This window comes from Camellia sinensis, chromosome 3 (assembly GCF_055761805.1).
Source record: "Camellia sinensis isolate YWXY chromosome 3, ASM5576180v1, whole genome shotgun sequence".
Lineage (NCBI taxonomy): Eukaryota > Viridiplantae > Streptophyta > Magnoliopsida > Ericales > Theaceae > Camellia > Camellia sinensis.
The window spans coordinates 159,138,497-159,161,483 of NC_138963.1; positions in this window are offsets into that span (position 1 = coordinate 159,138,497).

Sequence of the window (22,987 nt, forward strand, 5' to 3'; positions counted from 1 at the left end):
ATGCTATAATCTCATTGTCATTTATTCCTATCATCTCTGCATTTAGACTCACATGAACACCTCTCATGTTGCTTGCAAGATTTCATGTTTCTTTGTTCATAACTCATTCTGAATGCTCATCCTCATTGACTTCATGATCTCATTCTGTACACATCCTTGAGATAAACTATTGCAGGGGTTTCCGCATAAGTGATCAAAGTTCTTTATGGACCTCTAAAAGTGTCTCGTATACATTTACAGAGGAATTGACCTATACTGGCAAATCATGGGTGATGTTGACTCTCTTAACCATCCACCATCATTTTTTACTTTCACGGTTCCTCCCTCATGTCATTAAAGTCCGGGCATTAGGAAAAACCTACCTCAGAGGCACTAACCAGGCCATCCTTATTGTTTTCATGCTTCTCTGGTTTGGTCTTCATACTCTTGAGCATGCATGCCACCTGTGAGTGCCCACAAGTGACAAAAATAAAAAATCTAATGAAAAAAAAGGGACTCATTGATTGAGGGGGAGCTTCCTCTTTTACTCAACAAATATCCCTTGATTTCTAGTGGTTTGACTTTTCTCGGTGATGTTTAGTTTCTCTTGTCAAAGGTCCAACCATCTGATCACTACGAGGATTAACTCTAGCTCTGTGGCCTCTCAAGGATTGCACACATACACATTCATTATATGAGCTCTCATTTTGTCTTTGAGTTGTGCATTCCCATGTAGCTTATGCTCATTAATCAATCTTTATCTGATTTGCTTATGATACTGTGCTTCATATTGTCAAAATTGCGGGTTTACTAGCTTCATGGGTTGTGGATTATCTCATCTTAGTGTCACATTATGGTTATTGTACTAATCCCCTCTTGTTTCAGGTCTCTCTTGACAGTGGGTAGTTTAAGGGTGTTTTGGTTCTTTTACTTCTCTTGAGCGAGAGAGTTTGCGCTCGAGCGAACTTTTCCTCAATCCAATATCTATGCAGGTGGTTCAAGATTCTGAGAGCGTGTATTTTTTGGCTTGAGTAACAATGTTTTGGCTCGAGTGACCTCTTGCACATAATTGACTTAGCTCGAGCGACAAACTTCTTGCTCGACCGATCTGTCTTCGTTTAAATTCTGCCACTCCGTCCCTTTAGTCGACTTTTCCCCATTTTTCCTTATTGCTCTCTCTCCTAGGGCGATTTCGTCTCCTTTGCTATTCATTACTTAGATTTCACTAGGTTGGGTGTTTTATCTCTTCAATCAGGTTCTCCTTCTGCATTTCTATGGTAAGATTCTTCTTCTATTTTTTTTTCTTGTTTTTTTTTTGTTTCCCTGGTTCTCTCTCTCTTCCTCGTATGTTTTTTTTTTTGGGTTCTTCAATCCACACTTGAGTTTTGGTTTTTTTTTCCTTGCGTAATGATCTGTCTAGGGTTTTACATTTTTTTTCATGTGTGCTTGCTTGGGTCTGTTTATGACCTTTAGGTTTTTACCTTCTTGTCTCTTATTTAATTATATTTCATCATTGCTTTTTGTCTAACTTTTAATTTTTTTGTGCAATTTGTACCTCAGTTCTAGGGTTCGTGCATCTTTCCCTGTATTTGTGTTAGGTTTTTAATTTGTTTTTGTTTCATTTTTTCTACTGCTTTCATGCTGGCTCTGTATGGGTTTTGATTGGTGTTAGTTCCATTTCATTTCTGTGTCTATGTTGTTTTCATTTGGGAATTGTCATGCTATACATTATTCTTTGTGTTTGCTTATACAGTAGGGTGGTCATTGCATTTATTGGTTTACTACTATGAGTGCATTTTATTTTTGCTGGCTTTGATTTCTCACAATACTGTCAATGGTTTCTAGATTTGTTTTATACCCATGCTCTAACCCTATTACACTAATGGTTTGTGCTTTGCTCTTATATTTGCTTTTGGGGGTGGTTATTTGGCATTGGGTGTTCCTTGGTTCTATTTGTTGGGTTGGTTTTAGGGTTATATAGGGGTGTGCTTTTGTCTAGGTGGTTTGGCGTTTGTTTTGTGGTGGTCTCTCCTTTGTGTCTGTCAGTCATGGCTGAGTCCTCAAAACGCCGTAAAACGACTGTGTCTCACCCAAACTTCAATAAAGACAAATTCCAATCCTGGGAAAAATCCAACCTTTATCAAGATTTCTATGTTTCTCAGACTGTTCACTTAGAACGACATGTCCATCCCAGTGCTTTCAAGTCTATCCCTATCCGGTCTCTGTATGATGCTTTAGGGGGTGACTAGGTTCTCCTTTTCTCTGGTCCAAAAAACCTCAGTTGGGTCTGGGAGTTTTACTGCAATATACACTCCATTTGCAAGGAGATAGCCTCGTCTTTTCACACTCGGATTCGCAATAAAACCCTAGTCATTGATGCCGAGCTCATTAGGAGGTTTCTTAATCTTCTAGAAGTCTGGAATTGTCACTACACATTTCTTGCTACCCGCAACATTGCGGATTTTGACCAGGCCGTCACTAAATTATGTGGCACTCCCCGGACTTGGATCGTCGGGGTGCTCATTTAGCAAAATGAGCTTCTTCCCCGGTTCCACCTTCTAAATCTCATCATTTGTGCCAACATCCATGTTACCTTGCATTCCTCTCACATTACCCAAGATCAGGGTTATGTGTTGTATTGCATTGACCATCGCCTCCCCATCGACCCGTATGAAATGATCATGTCCAAAATGATTAGTGTGTTTGAGGGTCACAAGTCTTTGGGTCTTCCTTATAGGTGTTTGCTAAATTGGTTTCTTACATCTCTTAGTGTCCCTACCTTTGATGATGACGAGTTTGCCTCTCCTATTAAACCTGTCACCAAACTGACCATCTCACAGAGTCAAGCCCATGTCAACGAGGGTTCGTCAAGAGTAGGGGTTTTTGTTGCAAGTGATGATCCACTTGCCAAAGAGGCCGAGTTTGATGCAGCCACTGCTGGTGCACCCGAGATGCGTCCTCGTTCGTTTCGTGGACAGCTGCAGTAGTTCGAGCAGTCTGTCACCCACCGACTTGATCAGCTGGATGCTCACTTAGATGTGTTTGATGGCCGCCTCGATCAGCAAACCGCGATGCTTGCCCAGATCCTTTCTCTGTTCCAGATGCAGCGGTAACCTTCGCCATCCTCGCAGTGATGTTTTCTCTTCTTTTGGACTGTTTTTGTTTTTGGGGCAGTTTTTGTTGCCAGTGTCTTTTTTGTTGCTACTTTTTTGTTTTCTTTTTCCTTTGTCTCTCCCCAGTCAAAAAGGGAGAGTAGAGTTTCACAGTTTTGGGTTAACAGATATAGATATTGGGATGTTGGTTTTTGCATATATATTGGCTTCACAGTTTTGGGTTAACATATGTGGATATTGGGATGTTGGCTTTTGCATATATATTAGGATCTATTTTTGATAGTAGACTAACTTTCATCCGTTTCTCTTGATTAAGTCTTGATATCTATTATTTGTTTTGAGAATAATTGCTCTTTCTTTTCCCAGTGGTTTGGTTTTTAATTTTTAATTTTTAATTTTTTTTGCAAGGTATTTCGTCAAGGCTGTTGTTTTAGGTTAGTTGGTTTCGATTCGTTTAGTTTAGTGCGTGTGTTTGCTACGAAACTATGTTAGAATGTTTTGTTCGGGAATTGACAAAGGGGGAGATTGTTAGGTGCCTTAGTTTTGTCAATCCCACGAACAAACATTGTTTATCGAGTTGTAAGTTTCCTTGTTGTTTTGCCTTGCTTATTTGGGAACCCAAAAACTCCCACCCAAACAGAACCTTTGGAGTTTTGGAATTACAGCCTTGTCCCTCATGCTTGTTGTCTCTTATTCTCTCTTTCTCAGCCTCCTATTCTCTTACAGACGGCCAATCTTTTTGTTGGAAACCACACAGTTGCTGTTGTCACCACCATTACTAGCCGACACCTTCATGTTGTAGAGACGTATGGTATGTTTTCTTTGATTGTTGAAATTGTGTAAGTTTATTTTAGTGCCATGTTGTAGCTGGCTTTTCGTGCTCCTCAGAGGGGTTTACCCTTCTTAGATACAATAGCCCTATAGTTCGGACTCCCGTGGTTCTGAATCTGGTTTCACAAGTGCAATGTGAAACAAAAAAACACAAATAAGAGTCCAAATCCAGCAAATCTTTGGAAAATCTATTTACAATCAGAAATGTCAAAAATGGACTGCATTGCTAGATTTCAGAGACGCCACCTAAATATTGTTGAAAAATTTAGGAAACCCATGACTCGTGCCAAAGGCCACTTGTCTGTCATCACCCAAGTGTCTCAGCTCAGGAACTTAGGTATAAGAGGGGAAGGTCATGAATTGAGCATCCAACTCACCCGATCAAAGATCAGCTTCTACTAATCATGATATGATTTTTATGTACATTATATGCTCTTATTCTGATTATTAATGCTAACTTACTATGTGAGGCACATAAGCATAGACTAAGTCACCCACTTTGGAATGCTTTGATTTTATGTTTATTTGAAAAGAGTTTTGAATATGTGCTACTTGAACAAGCAAGCTCATATATACATTAATCAAAATCATCCCAACTTAAGTGAAATGACCTTCATCCGCAAGCATTCGAGAGGTATATCAAATAATCACTTAGCCTCATGGAAATATGCTTGATATGGTAACACAAACACACATGCAATATGCTAAAGGAAAAATGCTCACATAGTACTCAACTGAGGCAAGTCAAACTAGAAGAAAATAGTTAGAAAAATGCATGCTCTAATATGCAAATGACTATTGCAATACATACGAAATGCAACTACGAGGTTCGATTTTCTAACATTTCATGTGGATCCACTCAAAGTATGCGCAACGCACGTATTTAAGGAAGTAAGAAATGACAACAATGTTAGAATGATGAACCAAATCCAATGGATGCAAAAATGGATGCAAGTCATTGTAATGATATGAAACCAAAAATATGATGCTACCATGATAAACATGTAAATAAAAGGGAGAAAGAAGTGGGGGTTGGAAGACATACAAATATTACAAGTGTTACAAATTTTCCCTAGCACAAGAGGGTTCGAATGAATGTCCTAGTTAAACTAATTATTACAACACCGAATAAATTAGCTAAATTAAGTACACCTATACTAATATTAAAGCATTAATTTAAAGGACGAGAACAGGAAGCGAGGAGCCGTATGCACACAACTGAGAACATCCTCCTGGAAACCTCCTTGTTTGCTGCCAAAATCTATTTGTAGTGAGATAATTTTTCTATTTTGGCCTCAGGTTCTACTTTGTTTTGCAAAAAAAATGCCATTGCTTATACAAAATGGTGGCCGGCTAGCCTTGGAAAGTGATCGGATAGACAGAATGGTGGTCGGCCTGCCACTACTTTTGGGAAATAGCCTGCTACCACAGAGTCGAAATAGAGCAAAACCAAAGTGTTTCCAATAGATGTTTATGCTCTCTGCCCTTCCCTGTCATGAAGATGATCAAGGGAGGAGTAGATTTGATTCACAAATCACCAATTGTTGCAAATTTGTTGCGTGATGATCTATGAACCGATAGGACAAAAGCTTAATAAAATAAAATGAAACACCAACAACACCCCCTCCCTATCATGGAGTTAGCTCAAGGAAAGGGGTAGACATTGCTTTTTAAATCACTAAACATCACTAAAAAGTATGTAATGATTCAAAACGTAATGGGTTCAATATAACGTCCGATTGAACCCAACTCCATTTTATTACCTTTTTTTTACCGCTTTTACTCCAATTTTATTAGCCTCTTTTACATTACCTTTTCATTTCTTATCTTTTCTTCATTTTTGTCCAAAAGTGATAATTACGTCCACTAAGTCCCAAAAGGCGATAAGGAGAAGTGTCAAACAAGAGATTGTGCTTAGCATGAGAGAGATGTAATGTCTTGGTAATAAACCTCTGAAGAGATTAAACCATTAAGCATGGAAAGTCTCTTTCTTATGCCTTGAGCAACAATCTAGTGTTGGATACAACTCTTAATCAAAGAAAGCAAAGAAAGGAGGAGGTTGCAAAGGTGATTATGACAAGTGTGAATATTTACATGAAAACTATGTAAAGAAAGCTATCAACTCAAATAGATTGATGTTTATCACCTAAAAAACCAAATCTATGAGGACTTACAACAATACAAGCATAGTATTCAAAGCATAAACTAAATAAATGGACTAAACAGTCCCTGAATAGCACAAAACAGTGCTGAAAATTAGTTTGCAAAGGTAGAAAAACTTTGAACAAAATGGAAGGAAAAAAGCCTAGTAACAAGCCAACGAAGGGTGGCTAGCCCCTTCTCTTTTTGTTACTTAAAATCACATTTTTAAGCTTAAAACACTCTGAAAATAGTGTGAAAAAAGCAAAGAAAAGAGATAGAAAAGATGGTATAAAAGCTCAAAGTATACCTCTTTCAAAGAGAGGATGCTCTTTAGTTCACAAACCACAAGTCGAACACTCTCAAGAGCTGAAATGTATGGTCAAGAATCTCAACAAGAGGCCTCAAGTTTAGGCTTATGAAGTGTATGGATAGTGTATGTATATTGCAAGAGAGAGAGGAAAAGTGTTTGGCAAGTCTTTAGCTCTTGGCAAAATTTTATAAGCCCAAACCACGAAGGGGCTTGTATTTATATAAAAAAAAAAAAGCCTTCTCACGTTAGAAATATTTGTATTGAGCTAGCTAGTGCAAGACATGCACATAAGGATAGCTAGCAGTACAAAATATCTGTTTATTGTTGAACATGGCTAGTCGGCCATGAAGGGGGACGCCTGGCCAACCAAAAATGGGCTGTCGGCCACTTGTTAGCTAGTAGGTCTTTGAGTGGTCAGGCTAGAAAAATTTAGGCTTTGGTTCAAAAGGGGTGCAACGTTTAGGTTCTGAAGCTTGAAAACCAAAGCCTTTTGTTGAAGAAATCGAACGATCTGTACAACGTAATGTTTCATCATCGAGCATTCAACATGAGGTGCCCAAGTCTTCAGGGCGGTCAAAAATGGAGTGTCTACACCTGCTTTTAAGTTGTTTTGGCGTGTTTGGATTTTTATGTGTTCATTCAGTTTTTCTATTGTGCACATATCCTAATATGTATATATGTGTTGTTCATGTGTTTGAAACCTTATATGATGTACTTCGTTGCTTTTGATGAGTTATATATGATGAAATACTCATGTTTTTGTTCATATTGTATATACAATACCCATTCGAATAAGAAAATTTTGAACTTGAAAATCTTCTACTATCCCTTTGTTGCTCTTCTCAATAATAGGTAGGTTATAGTTTTTAATTTCTCCCTCATTGAAAAGTGAAGGGAAGCACTATTTGGATGAGTTTTTAATTTCTCTCTCAATGATGTGATGTAATTTCTTCAAATTTTTTATCTAGTTTCCTTCAATTACCACATATGTATCTGAAAACTATTTTTTTTATTTTTACTATCAAAGCTAAATCACGCACTGATTTTTTTATATAATATTTTTAGTAAAATAAATGGCAAATTATATCTTTAGTCACTATGTTTTGCCCCTTGTGTACTTTTGGTCCAAACACTTTCAAGTGACTCAATTTTGACCCTTAGTTGTAGATTTTGTATTAGTTTAGTCCAATTGATAACACTGTTAATGTTTTTAATAGAAAACTATTACTGAATTGGTTGCGAAAGTTGAGCAATAAAACCAGAACAACGGTTGCCAAGAGGCCAACTGCAACAAGAGGAAAAAAAAAAAAACAGAAACTGTGTGAAATCACCTTGTTGTAAGACTATTTAAAACTCACCATGTTATACCCAGTCAGGTACGTTTATCCTGATATTGCTTACAAGTCAAGTTATGAGCATTATCTGTTCAGGGTTATATAATTTACTCGGTTAGAAAAAAACAAAGAGGAAGTAGTACATGCATTTAAATTGGAAACAAATTGAGAAGCTAAAGAAAACTGGTGTTAAGATTCCTATTTAAAAACTAGTTTTTGGTTAATTGCTCTTTCATTGAATATTAGTGTGACTTTGCAATTTATTGTTGTAGATCACAGACACTATATTGTCTCCAGAGGTGGCCTTTATAGGAGATGCAATGTCACTTTTTTTTTCTTGATCCTCGTGGCGCTAATACCATAAGGACAAAAATTCCCAGCTTTTTCTTTGCTAAATCATAAACCCTAACAACCAACAACAACAAGAGGAAATACTAAAACCTAACAACCAACAACAAGAAGTCAGTCAATAACATCACCACATACAACAATAATGACGGCTTCATCACATTAGTCTCAAATAGTACCAACCTACACAGCAGTAGCAACCACCACTAGGACCTTAAACAAACCTTCAACTCTGAAAAAGTCCACCGGCTTAGCAAGCAGACCAGCAAAGTGTTCCCAACGATATCCTAATTTCAAAGGTACAATGAGAGTTCAAAGGTACAATGAGAGTTGATCTCGACACTGATGGCATATTAACTTCCAATTTCAGATTAGCCTAGAAAATCACTCGAAACTTGAGTAGATCGACAAATTCCCCCCAATTCCATATCCCTACAAAAATGCAGACTCCCAAAATCTATGGTTTTCTTGTTGCATTCATTGGATTTTGTGTGTTTATTTGTTTGCCTCATTTAATTTTTATTTTTATTTTTTTATTATAAATAATGTGTAATTGAACAGTTTGTCTTTATTATTATTTTTCTTTTCGTGTGTGTACTTTTCTCGCACTGACTAACTTGATTTAATTTTCTCTCATACAATTATTTCACTTTTGCTTGTGTAGAAAATATATAACAATACACAATGAGCGAAGGAAGCAACAAACCTTGCATACACAAACGATTTACACCGGCATTCTTCTTCTATAAGTATTATTTCTTCACACTATTCAATTTCTTATTTTAATTGCATTTGTTATGTTGGGTATAAATATTAGTCCTTATTATTCATTTGGTTGAACCTGTAGCGAAGATGAAAACAAAATCAAGCAGGAAACACAAATAAAAGTCAGTGACACAATTTTGCACATTGCTTGCCACATATTGTTATCATATTTAATGTTATCTGTATCTGTTACTTTCTACTAGCATCACTTATGTTCACTTTTGAGGCAATGTAGATGACAAAGGACATAGGACATCAACGGAGAACCCAATAGATAGAGGAGAAGAATGATTACAAAGAGATGGGAAGGTGGAGTGTTGATAAGCAAGCCAAGCTGAAAGGTCCCTTCCAACAAAACCAAGAAAAGTGAAATATAGGGAGAGAAAAAACTTATTGTTTTAATATGAACTATTTCACACATTGGAATAACATGTTTACATTTGCATATACTCACATAAATTGATTCACACACTATTGTTAAGTTATTGAAGTTGTCTATCTTAAGTTATTCTAACACCCACTATATTATTTTTCAGTGGCATTTCCAAACATGAATTTCCTTGAGATCAATTGTTAAAATAATAAAAAGATTGAGCTTGGAACAACATGATGCAATTACTAATAGTGGGTTAGGGGGCCTCTTGAATCTCAGATGTACAAAGCTTGATCATGACCTCTGCGAATGGTTGGTTCAGAAATTTGATCCCAAAACTTGTTCCTTGAATGTTCATGGGCGACAACTCCTTATTACAAAACTAGACGTTCACAAGTTATTGGGCATTCTTGCCAAAGGAAAAGCCATAGGATTGAAAAAATCTTCAAAAGAATTTCCCAAGCTATTTGAAGAACCTAGAGTTGTCCAAGGTGCTATCAAATTGAATGCTTTGAGAGTATTTAACCAAAATCGAGGGAGTTGGAGAGGAATTTAAGAGGATATTTACCCTATACGTATTAGGTGCATTCTTATGCCCAACCACAAAGGATGTTGTTAAACAATCCTCCATTCACCTCGTTCAGAATGTGGATGGCATGAAGGATTATAATTGGGCAAAGTTCACTCTTCAATTCCTTGTTCGTGGTTTACACAAGTACAATTCAAAAGGTCAATCACACCCAAATGGATGCTTATTTCTTTTAATGGTGTACTTGCAACCAATTAATAATTCTTTTGTTAGAAATACTTGATTTTAATGCCTATTTCATTACATAGTATTTGTTAAATTCATACATTTTTGTGATGCAGTTGTTTTACTTTGATCGTGTTGCTCCGAGTGGTTGTCATGTTGCTCGTGCTCGCTCGGTCCCTTGCTTGGCTGATTGGGGCAATGTAGAAATGAAGGAGACATTGAAACGATTCCAAAATTTAGGAGGTTACTAGAGTGAGGAGGGCATCCTTTGTTTCCATTCTTTTAGGTTTGGTTTTGTTTGTTCTTATTCATGTTGAAATGGAAAACTAAATTCTCTATAATATATCTGTAAATAGGTTGATGTTAATTTTGTTGTTGAAGAGCAAATGCAACCATCAATACAAAGCAAGTGAATGAAAAATATTGATGATAGTCGAATTTCAAAAATTGAGACGACTGTTGTGACATGAAAAGTATTTTGGAAGAACTAGTTGTCATTGTTAAAAGTGTAATAGCTAATTCTTCCATTCCCAAGGTTATGAAAAAATGGAAGCCACCACAAATGTCAAAGCAATGAGAAGTGGAGCACGAACAATGTAATATATTAGTTGACATAGTTGCACCTAGAGTTGCGGTAGAATCCACGGTTGTACCTATAGTTGAACATGTCACCCATGTGCTCCTACCAAAACCTGATGTTGTGGTAGAATCTATGGTTGTACCTGCAATTGAACATGTCACCCCTGTGCTATTGGCACAACCTGATGTTGTGGTAGCATCGAAAAACAAGGACGAAAATAGAATTTTGCTCGCACTATCAATCTTCAAATTGGATTCCCATCTTGATGATCAAACCACCTAGGTTCGAAAACGAGTAACAAATTCACAATTTTTTTGATTCCATTGATGTTTCTTCTGACACAAATGGTGCTCCCATTACACATCAGCTACAAGAGAGGAACAATAAGCAAAACAAAATGAAAGTGGGATTGAACAATAAGCGAAGAAAAACAATCCCAAAACTCCAACTTTTTGATGAATCTAGTTTATCAACTGGTCCATATGGCGGTCGTTGCACTCGACGTTCAGATGCGGGGGTGGAAAGTCAGTATGTACAGTCACCTTTTACAACTATCACTAGTAACAAGAGAAATGCCATTCAAAAAGGACAAACCCAAACAATGCTTGACTTAAATGTAGCAGATTTGTCTCTTGATACAAAGGAGGATAAGTTTGATCAAGTAAGTCATGTAGATTATATATGTATTATACAATGTTATTCGTTTGCGATATTCTATTTCACGATGTTTGGTCTTTTATTGTTAGTTGTAATTTGTTTTAGAGTTTGAACTTACTTGGAAAACTACTTGGTGCCAATTTTGATGCTGTTGAGGTTATTACTCATTATGTTATTGTTCTTGATCTCCAATCCCTTTATTTTAACGCACTTTAGAAAGTTTGACAATTTGTTATTTATGTATTGGGTTATATTCACAAGTCATCCACTGCACAAATCATGAGGCCATGTCCTTTATCTTCTAAGGAAAAAATTCTGAAGGAATATTGTTTCGATAAGAATTTGGATAACAGGTAATTTTATTGAGTTTGTATGTTCCTCTATCAATTAATAGCATGTTTAACTCTTCAATTTTTAGATGATTTAGTGAGGATATTGTGGTGATGGAGCTGTTTTACACGCCGATTGAACTTGCCACCCGCTTAGATTTGTACTCATTACAACCAAAAACCTAGATTCGTGGTTCCGTAAGTTTTCATTTCATACGTCAATATTACTATGTGATGTCATTTTCAATGATATAAGTCTGATATTATTATTTCTTGCATGTATTGTAGACTATCAATTTAGTTGTAGCAAAATTGACAAATGCACAAAGAAGGCTTTTTCCAGATAAGTGTCATAGTACATGGTACTTTCCCACATATGTATCGGTGAGTAGTCTAGTGTGTCATGTTTATGTTTGGATGTTGATGTATACTTACTAATACATGTACATTATTGAATGTAGCAACATATTCTGAATGAGATGGACCATGCAAAGCTATGCGACGAATATTTTGGGGAGTCTCGATACACTGGGAAGCTGCATGCCTGTCAAGAAGTAATGGCTCAAGCACTCTTACATTTTGCATGATTATTCTAAACATCCTCTCCATTGTACTACTATTATTAATTTTTTAATATGTTTTTTATGGTATTATTATTTAATCAATTTTTATTTTCTAAATTGATTGGGCAACATTGCAATAATTTTTTTTTCATTGTCGCTTAGATATATATTCCGGTGAATGACAATGGAGAACATTGGTTTTGTGTCAACATAGATATGGCACATCGCATGGCCTACCCCTTTCAGAGAGCTCGAATTGGTTCTACAGTTCAGACTCCTATCACGGTTCTGAATCTAATCTCACAAAGTGCAATGTAAGACTGATAAATCACCAAAGAGTCCAAATCCAGCAAATCGTTTTGAAAAATCGATTTGAATCAAAAAGTGCCAAACATGGACTGCTTTGCCAGATTTTAGAGTCGCCATCTAAATATTTTGTTTTGGGAAATTTAGGAAACCCTGACTCGCGCCAAAGGCCACGTATCCGTCATCACCAAAGCTGCCTCGACTCGGGAACTTGGGTATGAGAGGGGAAGGTCATAACATGAGCACCCCCGCTCGCCCGATCGAAGGATCGGCCTCTACTAAGCATGATATGTTGTTTTCATAAACACATGTGTTCTTATTCCGGTTATTAACCTAACTTACTACGTGATGCGCACAACATACAAGTATAGACTCAATCATGAGAATTGGGACAAAACAATGCAATGTTTGTTTTCGAAAATGGTTTGAAAGTGCTACTCGCAAGTACGCTAAAGCGCGGATTTGCAGGCTTAAAACATGTTGAAATATTCCAATTCAAGTAATGAAGCCTTCATCCACAAGCATTCATGCAGTTATAGCAATTAAGCAAATAGCCTCATGGCAAGCATGCTATCATGGCAGTCACTTACACACATGAAAGGATGCTAAAGTGAAAACACTTACAGTGTACTCCAAGCCAAAACAGAAAACTAGTTAGAAATCAATGCATGATCCTAGCTATTTTAAGATGCCTAATGCAATGCGTGCAAAAATGCAACTAAATAGGCTTGGCTATCTAATATGGCATATGAAATACAACAATTTGATAACATGCTTTGAAACACGTATTCAAATAAGTATTGAAATACGATGCAGTTTGAATGATGCATCGAGCCCGGTGCATGCAAGACAAATGAATGATGCAAACATGCAAGCATAAGGTATGCTAATTGAAAATGACCCTAAACTAACCATCGAAAGTGATTAAGTGAAAAGGAGAAAGACGTGGGGTTGGAAGACATTCACACACACACGCACACTTATTACAACATTTGCCCTCTCAACGGAGGGTTCGAACGAATTAGCTAAGCTAATCTAAGCTAAGCTAACTAACTAATCTAATTAAGCTAATTAGATTAATTTTTACATAACGAAACGAATAACTAGTAAACTACTTACTAATTATTACAACACTTAATTAATTAACAAACTAATTAATTAAATTACCAATTTAAACTGACTAACAGGTAAACCTAACTACAAATCTAACTGCCTCAGCTTAGTTCCAAGAGATTGAAGATGCATGCTCAGTTGGCGCTTGCTCGGAAATCCATTACCATGCTGTCAATTGCCTCTGTTTGTACTTGCCTTGGTCTCTGAAAATTGTGCCAACCTCCAGACTACCCTTACCTCAAGACAGGGATCTGTTGGTGAGCTGCCAGCCAGAAAAAGTGGCTGCCAGCCACTACAACTGGTCGGCCGGCTAGTGCCACTAGCTGGTCGGCTAGTTAAACTGGCTGGTTGGCTAGTTTTTTTTGCAGGTTGTTGGTTTTGCTGCAACAGAGAACAATAGAGGCACAATATTGTATTTCTAAGACAATATGTGTACTACCACACTCCTTATCATGTCTTAAGCTCAAAGGAATGTGGCACTCCGCTCTCGAGCCACCAACCAAGCACCTCAATGCATGATGGCCAAGGACTAAGCTTACACCATGTTGATGAATGCACAAACAACACACAAGAGAGCCTCCAAGCTAACATGCTTGATCAAGAGTATTAGCGACCAAGAAACGCAACACGTTTCATCACTTTGAGTATGAAACGTGCCACATTCCTTGTGTTTAGATTAATGTCCGATCCAAACACATGCAATGTAACACACTGTAGACCGCCCTAAACTCCGCTCTGCGCGCGAGGGCACGGATCGTTGTTCTTAGCTACTACAGTTCGGACTCCTATCACGGTTCTGAATCTAATCTCACAAAGTGCAATGTAAGACTGATAAATCACCAAAGTGTCAAAATTCGGCAAATCGTTTTGGAAAATCGATTTTAATCAAAAAGCGCCAAACATGGACTGCTTTGCCAGATTTCAGAGTCGCCACCTAAATATTTTGTTTTGAGAAAATTTAGGAAACCCTGACTCGTGCCTAAGGCCACGTGTCCGTCATCACCAAAGTTGCCTCGGCTCGGGAACTTGGGTATGAGGGGGGAAGGTCATGAAATGAGCACCCCCGCTCGCTCGATCAAAGGATCGGCCTCTACTAACAAAATATGTTGTTTTTGAAAACACATGTGTTCTTATTCCGGTTTATTAGCTAGCTTACTATGTGATGCGCGCAGCATACAAGTATAGACTCAATCATGCGGATTGGAACAAAACAACTCATGTTTGTTTTTGAAAGTGGTTTGAAGGTGCTACTCGCAAGTAGGCTAAGACGCGGATTTGCCACCCTCAAGTGGGCTTAGAAAAACATGATTTTGCCACTTCAAGTGGGCTTAGAAAAAACTCACAATCATCGAGTTGTTCCAATTCAGACAATCAAACCTTCATCCACAGGCATTTAAGCAATTATAACAGTTAAGCACATAACCTCATGGCAAGCATGCTAAACATGGAAACACTAACACGCATGCAAGGATGCTAAAGCATAAAAGCTTACTTAGTACTCCGAACCAAAACAAAAGCTTTGTTAGAAATCAATGCATGATCCTAGCTATGTTAAGAATGCCTTATGCAACACATGCAAAATGTAACTAAGATAGGTTTGGCTATTCTAAATGCAACTAGATAACATGTATTCAAATTGGAATTAAAATACAATGTAGTTAGTATGATGCGCTGAGCCCGGTGCATGCAAGACAGATGAATGATGCAAACATGCGAGCATAAGGATGCTAATTGAAACATGCCCTGAATAAAAGGGAGAAGGAAATGGGGGTTGGAAGACATGCATCACACACACGCACACTTATTACAACAGTTGTGCCCTCTCGACGGAGGGTCCGAATAATAAGCTAATCTAAGCTAATTAAACTAATTATTACAAAATGAAACTAATTAACTAATCCTAGTTAACTAATTATTACAAAACAAATGAATAGCTAAACATATTAACTAATTAAGTACAAAACCATCAAACCAGCTAACTAGGCTAAGTAACTAAGTAAAGCAGTAAGAAGAGGTCCTCGGGGCAAGGGGTGCATGCATGCTCGGTTGCCTCGTTCGGAAATCCATCACTATGCCCCAACTTGCCTCTGTTTGCAATTGACCTCAGAACATTGCAAAAACTTCCAGATAGCTTCTACTCCATCATGGAGACCTCCATGAAGGCTGCCGACCACTTTTTGGTGGTGTAGACCACTTGCCGACCAACTAAACTTGTTGCAGACCATAAAAAGTGGTCGGCCAGCCACTTTTTCTGGTCTGCCGACCAGAAAATTCTACTACACTCCAGTTTGCTGCAACAGAGAACAAGAAGGGGCACAACAGTGTATTTGCAAGGTATGTGTGCACAGTCACTCTCCCTATCATTTCATGAGCTCAAGGGAGTGTGGTTCTCGACTCTCGGGCCACCAACCGAGCATCACAATGCACGATGGCTGAGAAGCCAAGTTTGTACAATTCAATGCCAATGAATGCACAAATAACACATAAGGGCCTTAAACTCTATCATGCACGATCAAGAGCGTCGGCGACCGAGAAATGAGGCACGTTTCATCACTTGAAGTATGAAACGTCCCTCGTTTCTCGTGTTTGGATTAACACCCTATCCAAACACAATGCAACACAACACAACATGATCAACCTATCAATGCTAATGGCATGCAAACACAATGCAATATAGCAACATGCAACCACAATGCAAGGTAACAACATGCAATGCTATGTAACAACATGCAAATAACATGCTCTTCTATGAGTGCTAGAATGGCGTGCTCAAGATTCTATCATGCAAACAATGCATGCATGGCAAACTTAAAAGCTAAGGCCTCAAGGAAAATGAAGTGCTTCATACATGAAGCATGCAAGAAAATTCTCAAATGGCCAAACCAAACATGGACATACCTGAGATACTTCAAAACAGTGGCCAAAACTCAACAAAACCTAGGCACAAAGAGCATGGAATGCACATTCAACTCATGGCTCGCAAGCAAGGCATAATGGCACAACTCTTAGACGCAATTAAAGAGTGACATGCATGTGAATATGGCAATGCTATATGCACTGAAATGAAGTGTTAAATGATGTCAAATCATCCAAACAACACAAATGAGGCATGTTAGAAGGCCTAGAGCATAAGACTAGTTAAGAGCAATACACAAGGAGCATGCAATACTAAGCTTAAACCACTAAACCAGCTCTAAACAGAGCTTAACCATGCCAAGTTAAGGGTCAAGAACATGCTAAAATGGAGCTCAAGAGCTTAGGCAAACATGCATACACATTGGCTCACAAACAAGGCATGACGGCACAACTTTCAAACACATTGAAGGAGTGAAAAATGTGAGAGTATGGCAATGAAATGTGCTCTGAAATCATGTGAGAACTGAGGCTATATCATGCAAACATTACATTCCAAGCATGCTAGAGACTTCGAAACTCAAAGCTCATTAGCAAGATTGCACCATGGCTATACAAAACAAGGCATGCATGACCCAAAACACTTAAAACAGAGCTTAAGCGTGGCAAAACATGGATAAAATCATGCTGGAGTGTACTCAAAATAGGCTAGAATGATGGTCCAAAGTATAGAGCATGTTAGGCTAGCAATGTAGAATTACACTACAAGTGTATGAAACACTCAAGAGACAACCAAACCAGCAAAAAACAGAGTCATATCTGGTCCAAAAAGTCACAAAAACAGGCTTAAACAAAGCCACAAAGGAGTGTAAACACATACCCATTTGATAAGCCCTCTATGCATACAAACAAGATGAGGAGAGGGGACCACCCCCTCTCATTTTATGCCTCAAAACCACATTTCCACAACTGAAAATCCATTGGATTTCAGTGGTTAAAAGGCCAAGAGAAGGTGATCTCAAAGGCTTAAAGAGATGGCTCAAAACAAGGCAAGATAAGGCACAAAAGTGAGTGGACCAACCCCAACACTAAAGAGGCCTCAAACAAACACTTTAAGCACTTGAAAATGAAGCTTTTTTTAGTTTAAATTTAGGCCTAAAAAATCATGTAAAGATGGCCAAATGTTTAAGCAAAACAAAGCTTAAAGATGGAAAACACTCACCCTTGAAGAACAATCTGGAAAATAGCAAGCTCTGAGGCAAAAACCAGCTTAAAACCACTCAAATGAAGCTCCCAAGTACCTCAGCAACAAGAAGAAGGTATTTGAGTAGGTGTTTGTGTGCAAAGGTATGAGGAAGCAACACTTTAAGGCACAAATAGAGAGAGAGAGAGAGAGATAGAGAGAGTAAACTTTTTTGCTCTTCAAATTTCTGAACCTGGAAAAGGGAGAGAGAGCCTCCCTCTTATAGAACTCCAAGCTTCAAGCTTCTTGGAGAAGCTAGAAGCTTGGTGCAATGCAATCTATGCTCTCCAGCTGGCACAGTTGGCATCCACAAACTTTGCAGAAAATGCAGGAAAGCTACCGACCAATTGAAGTGGCCGGCCAGCTACTTTAACTGGTCGGCCGACCAGTGAAAGTGGTCTGCAAGAAGACCAAGTGGTTGGCAAGAGGGAGAGGTGGTCTGTACCAAGAAAGCAAGGTGGTGGCATGGCTACCGACCACTTTTGGGTGGTCTAAAGACTACCAAGACCAGTTGGCCGACCAGAAAACTGGTTAGTGGGGAAGAAAAGTGGTTTTCAGGGAGAGAAATTGGTCTATAACCCTTATTCCACCCTCCAAGCAAGGAAATCAAGGTTTGTGCCAAAAACAAACCAAAAAGGATGAAAAACGAAAGTCCACGGGTCAAAGCACGTAGCCGAAAGCCTCGAAAACTAGTCTATGGGAGGAAAAAGTGGTCTACGATCACAAAAAGTGGTCTACAAGACCTCAGCGTCCCTCTAGACCAAGGCAACAAGGCATGGTCCGAAAACCAAGCCAAGAGGAGAACGATAAGAGGTCCCGAGACAAGGCGCGCGGCCGAAGGCTTCGGAAATCGGCAACTAGTCTACAAGAGGAAAAAGTGGTCTACAGACCTCTCTCTCCCTCCAGGCAAGGTCAACAAGGCTTGGTCCACAAACCAAGACAAAACACAAAGAGTTTAGAGGCCCGGAGGCAAGGCACTCAGCCGAAAACTCCGGAAACTTGAAACGAGCACAAACATGCGCGATCACCGCGTGCTCAAACGATGACGTGTTAGTGTTAAGGTCGGCCAAAAATGGGGTGTCTACACACACATATACTTATCTTTCAATGCTAAAGTGGCATGCACACGACTCTATCATCTAAGCAATGCATGCGAGACATGTTAAGGGCCAAGAGCACTAAAGCTAGTAAAGAGCATTACATAAGAGGCATGCAATACATTGCCTAAACAACCAAACCAGCTCTGGACAGAGCTCAATCATGCCAAAACGATGCCTAAAATATGTTGAGATAATAGCATGAGAAGCAAGGAAATGACGTTCATGCATTGGCTCACAAACAGGGCACAAGACCCAACACTCAAAGGCACTTAAAGAGTGAAAAATGTGAAAGCATGACAATGGTACATGCACTGAAATCACATGCCAAATAATACCAAAACATGCAAATAACACAAGCTTATCATGTTAAAGCCTTTGAAACTCAAAACTAGTCAAGCCAATTACACCATAGCTATATAAAGCAAATCATAAATAACCAAGACTACTTCAAACAGACCTAAAGCATGACAAAATATGAGCAAAAGCATGCTGAAACGGAAACTCAAAAGTTAAGAAAATCATGCACACGTGTTGGCTCGCAAGCAAGGCATAAAGCATAACTCTCAAAAGTATTGAAAGAGTGGAATATGTGCAAGTGTGACCATGCTATATGCACTGAAATCATGTGAGAAATGAAGCCAAGGCATGCAAACGACTCAAGCAAAGCAAGCTAGGGACTTTGAAACTCAAAACTAGTCAAAACCCTTTACACTACATCCATACAAGGCAAGTCTCACATGGCCAAAACCATTCAAAACAGAGCTAATGCATGCTAAAATAATGGTAAAAACATGCTAAGATGGAGCTAACATAAGCTAGAATGAGAGGCATAAAGCATGATGCATGTTAAGCCAACAAGTAGGATTGCACTATAAGCGTAAGATGCAAGAAACCAATGACCAAACCGACCAAAATCAGAGTTATGGCAGGTCTAAAAAGTCACAAAAACATGCTTGGACTAAGCTTCAAAAAGGGAGAAATACAAGCTCATGTATTAGGCCACCAACACAAGCAAACAAGAATACAAGGAGAGGGGATCACCCTCTCCTATTTTGGACCACAAGAACAACTTTTTACCACTGAAATTCCTCTGAGTTTCAGTGGTTAAAAGGCCAAGCAAGGGGTGATTCAAAAGCTTAGAGGGGTGGCTTAAGAGGCTTAACAAGCCAAAGAACAAAAGAAGAGAACCACCCCCCTAACCACACAAGGCTCAAACCAACATTTTAAAGCCTTAAAAATAGAGTTATTAAGAGGCTAAAACCAGCCTTAAAGTATCGTGCAAAGGTGGCAAAGCAATGAACTAAGACAAAGCTTAAAAGGGACAAGTGCCTCACCCTTGAAGCACAACAGCAATGAAGCAACTTCAGCAACAATTCTGAGCTCAAACAAAATCCAAGACCTCAAATCAAGCTTCAATGGACCTTAGCTTCAAAGTGAAGGTGTTTGACTAGGTGTTTGTGTGCAAAAGTGTGAAGAAACAACGCTTCTAAACACAATGACACAATATAGAGAAAGAGAGAGTGTGTGTGAGAATTCTAGAGAGAGAGGGAGATTTTAGCTCTAAAAAATCTGAACCCCCAAATAGGGGGAGGAAGCTCCCCTTATATAGGCAATGCAAGCCAAAAGGCTTTGCTCAATCCCTCCATACACGTGTATGGAGGATGAGTTCAGTGAGCCACAGCTAGCTCAAAAGACCTGAAAATATCTAAAAAGAAGAAAAAATGGCTGCCAGCCAGTTAAGTGGCTGGCTGGCCACTCCAACTAGCTGGCAAGGAGAAAAAGTGGCTAGCAACTACCAAAAGTGGCCGGCAAGGCCCCACTCTCCTTCAGCCAAGAGGCACCAAGGTTTGGCCTAAAAATAAGGCCAAAACACAGAGGGTTTAGAGGCTCAAAGACAAGGCGCTCATCCGAGACCTTCGGGCACTTGAAACAAGCATAAACATGCGTAATCATCGCATGCACAAACGATGATGTTTGAGTCTTAGGGTCGGTCAAAAATGGGGTGTCTACAGTGGCCCCTCTTTGACAGAACTCGGAAGTCATGAAATGACGGGAGTGAATGTCAAAGCCCAGAGACGACCCATTTTTGACAAGGCCGAAGACTTAGACAAACAAGTAGGATAACAAAATGAAGTCCCCGCAGGCAGGGGCGAAATGCAAACGACATGCACAAGGCGGAACATAACTTATGATTATGCAAAGAGGGCTGTAAAGAAACATCTAGATGCAAATGTTATGCAAAGAAATGTTACAGCAAACTTGCACACAAGCAAGTGAATACAAACCAAACCACATCTCATGCAGAAAGGATGTAAGAAAATTATGCAATCTTAACTACGGCTCACGCAGGAAAGACTAAAGGCGACTGTCGAGTGAACCCGGGGTCTCAGACAAAGCACCTCTTAGCGTATCACACGTAGGAGGGAAGGGAAACACCTCTCAACGTATCACACGCGAGAGAGGGAAAAACAAGCACTTCTCCGCGTATCACACACGAGAGAGGGAAAAGCAACACCTCTCAGCGTATCACATGCGAGAGAGGGAAAGGCAAACACCTCTCAGCATATCACGCGCAAGAGAGGGAAAGGCAAACACCTCTCAGAGTATCACATGCGAGAGTGGGAAAGGCAAACACCTCTCAGTGTATCACACGCGAGAGAGGGAAAGGTAAACACCTCTCAGTGTATCACACGTGAGAGAGGGAAAGGCAATAGTGCAAGCATTGAAAAGTTGTATAAACATCGGAGTGCATCCCAATGCTTCTAATCAATGTGCCAGTGTAAACACCGGGCGTACTCGGGTGTTTCTAACCAATGAAAAGTCAGTGTAGACATCGGGCGTACCCGAATGTCTCTAACCAACGGAATAAAAGAGAGGAATGGTTTTATCCAGAATTCCTCTGAATGAATCGTACATACAATATCGTCTGGCTTCACAAAAGAGAAATTTTGACAAGTACAATATAGTAGAAACAAATGTTTGACGCTACATCAAGGTACAATTTCAATACGAGATAAACGCGTGCATATACGATGCAAACGAAAAGGGGCACAACAATGCAAGTGAAGCGTGCCTAACAATGCAAGTGAAGCATGCATAGCAATGCAAGTGAAAAGTGCATAGCAATGCATATGAAAAGTGCATAGCAATGCATATTCGATGCAATATGCTCAATGAAGAAATGCCCACCTTGGCAGGACCGATTCAGTTGTGACCTTCGATTTACCTCTTAGAGGGGTTACAATGTACTCTAAAAGGATACACTTCGTACATGCCAGCTGACGATGAGCTACACATCGAAGACATAAGTTAAAACTTCCGCAGAAACAATTTGAGTTGAAAAAGTGGGCTCTTCTTGCACTTTCTTAGGAACCAAGGACTCAAACCAGTCTGAAAACACACAGGAGGAATATTTGGCTCCTGCCAGATACCCTGGAAGCTTGCCAGCCACTTTTCAAAGCTGCCAGCCACTTGACAAAGCTGCTAGCTAGTTAAGTGGACGGTCAGCTAGAAAAATTGGCCGGTCGGCTAGTTTTTGGAAAATCGAGGCAGTTTGGTCATTCAACGCACGGGTCTTTAAAAACACAACACCAAATCACTTTTGTTCACACACCCATTGTTGAAATCTACTCCTCTTCCTTCCTAGACCCATTTTCCTCTTAGATATGGGCTTTTTACGAGTTTTCCAACGCCTCCCGCGAAGTTGATTCGCAAAAGACTTTCGATTCTTTTCATTTTGAACCGAACAAAAGTTGTTTTCGGAGCCTTTTTCTCTATTTTCACCATTTGAGGTTTGTTTCTCTCAACTTCGACTTGAGTTTGGCGCCCTTTTCCTGAGCTTTGACTTTTTTGACTTTTTCTCTTCCTGAGAGTTGACTTTTTGCATTTTGACTCCATTTTGCTCATTTTTGCCTGTTTTTCACCCTCTTTGCAGATGGCAGATGACGCGCCACACGGCGGGGGTCCTCCGGGGATGGAGGAGGAGCCGGAGCACGTTCAGCTACCGCCCAGAGTTCGACCATTCGACCCCGCTACGTACCATCCCGCAACACATGTGCTACCGCCTAGCACAGTGCACCATTTCATTGACTTTGCATGACATGCGCCCATGGATCTTCTACTATTGGGGCCTGAGTCCCATCTGTCCCATGACGAGCCAAGGGTACACACTGCACTTTTATATTTTCTGCGATGTTCTTTACATTTTTTTGCATAGGCTCGCACTTTTTGCACTGTATTTCATCTGCTCGTTCTGAACATTCCCAACACTGTATTTCTGCTCATTCTGAACACT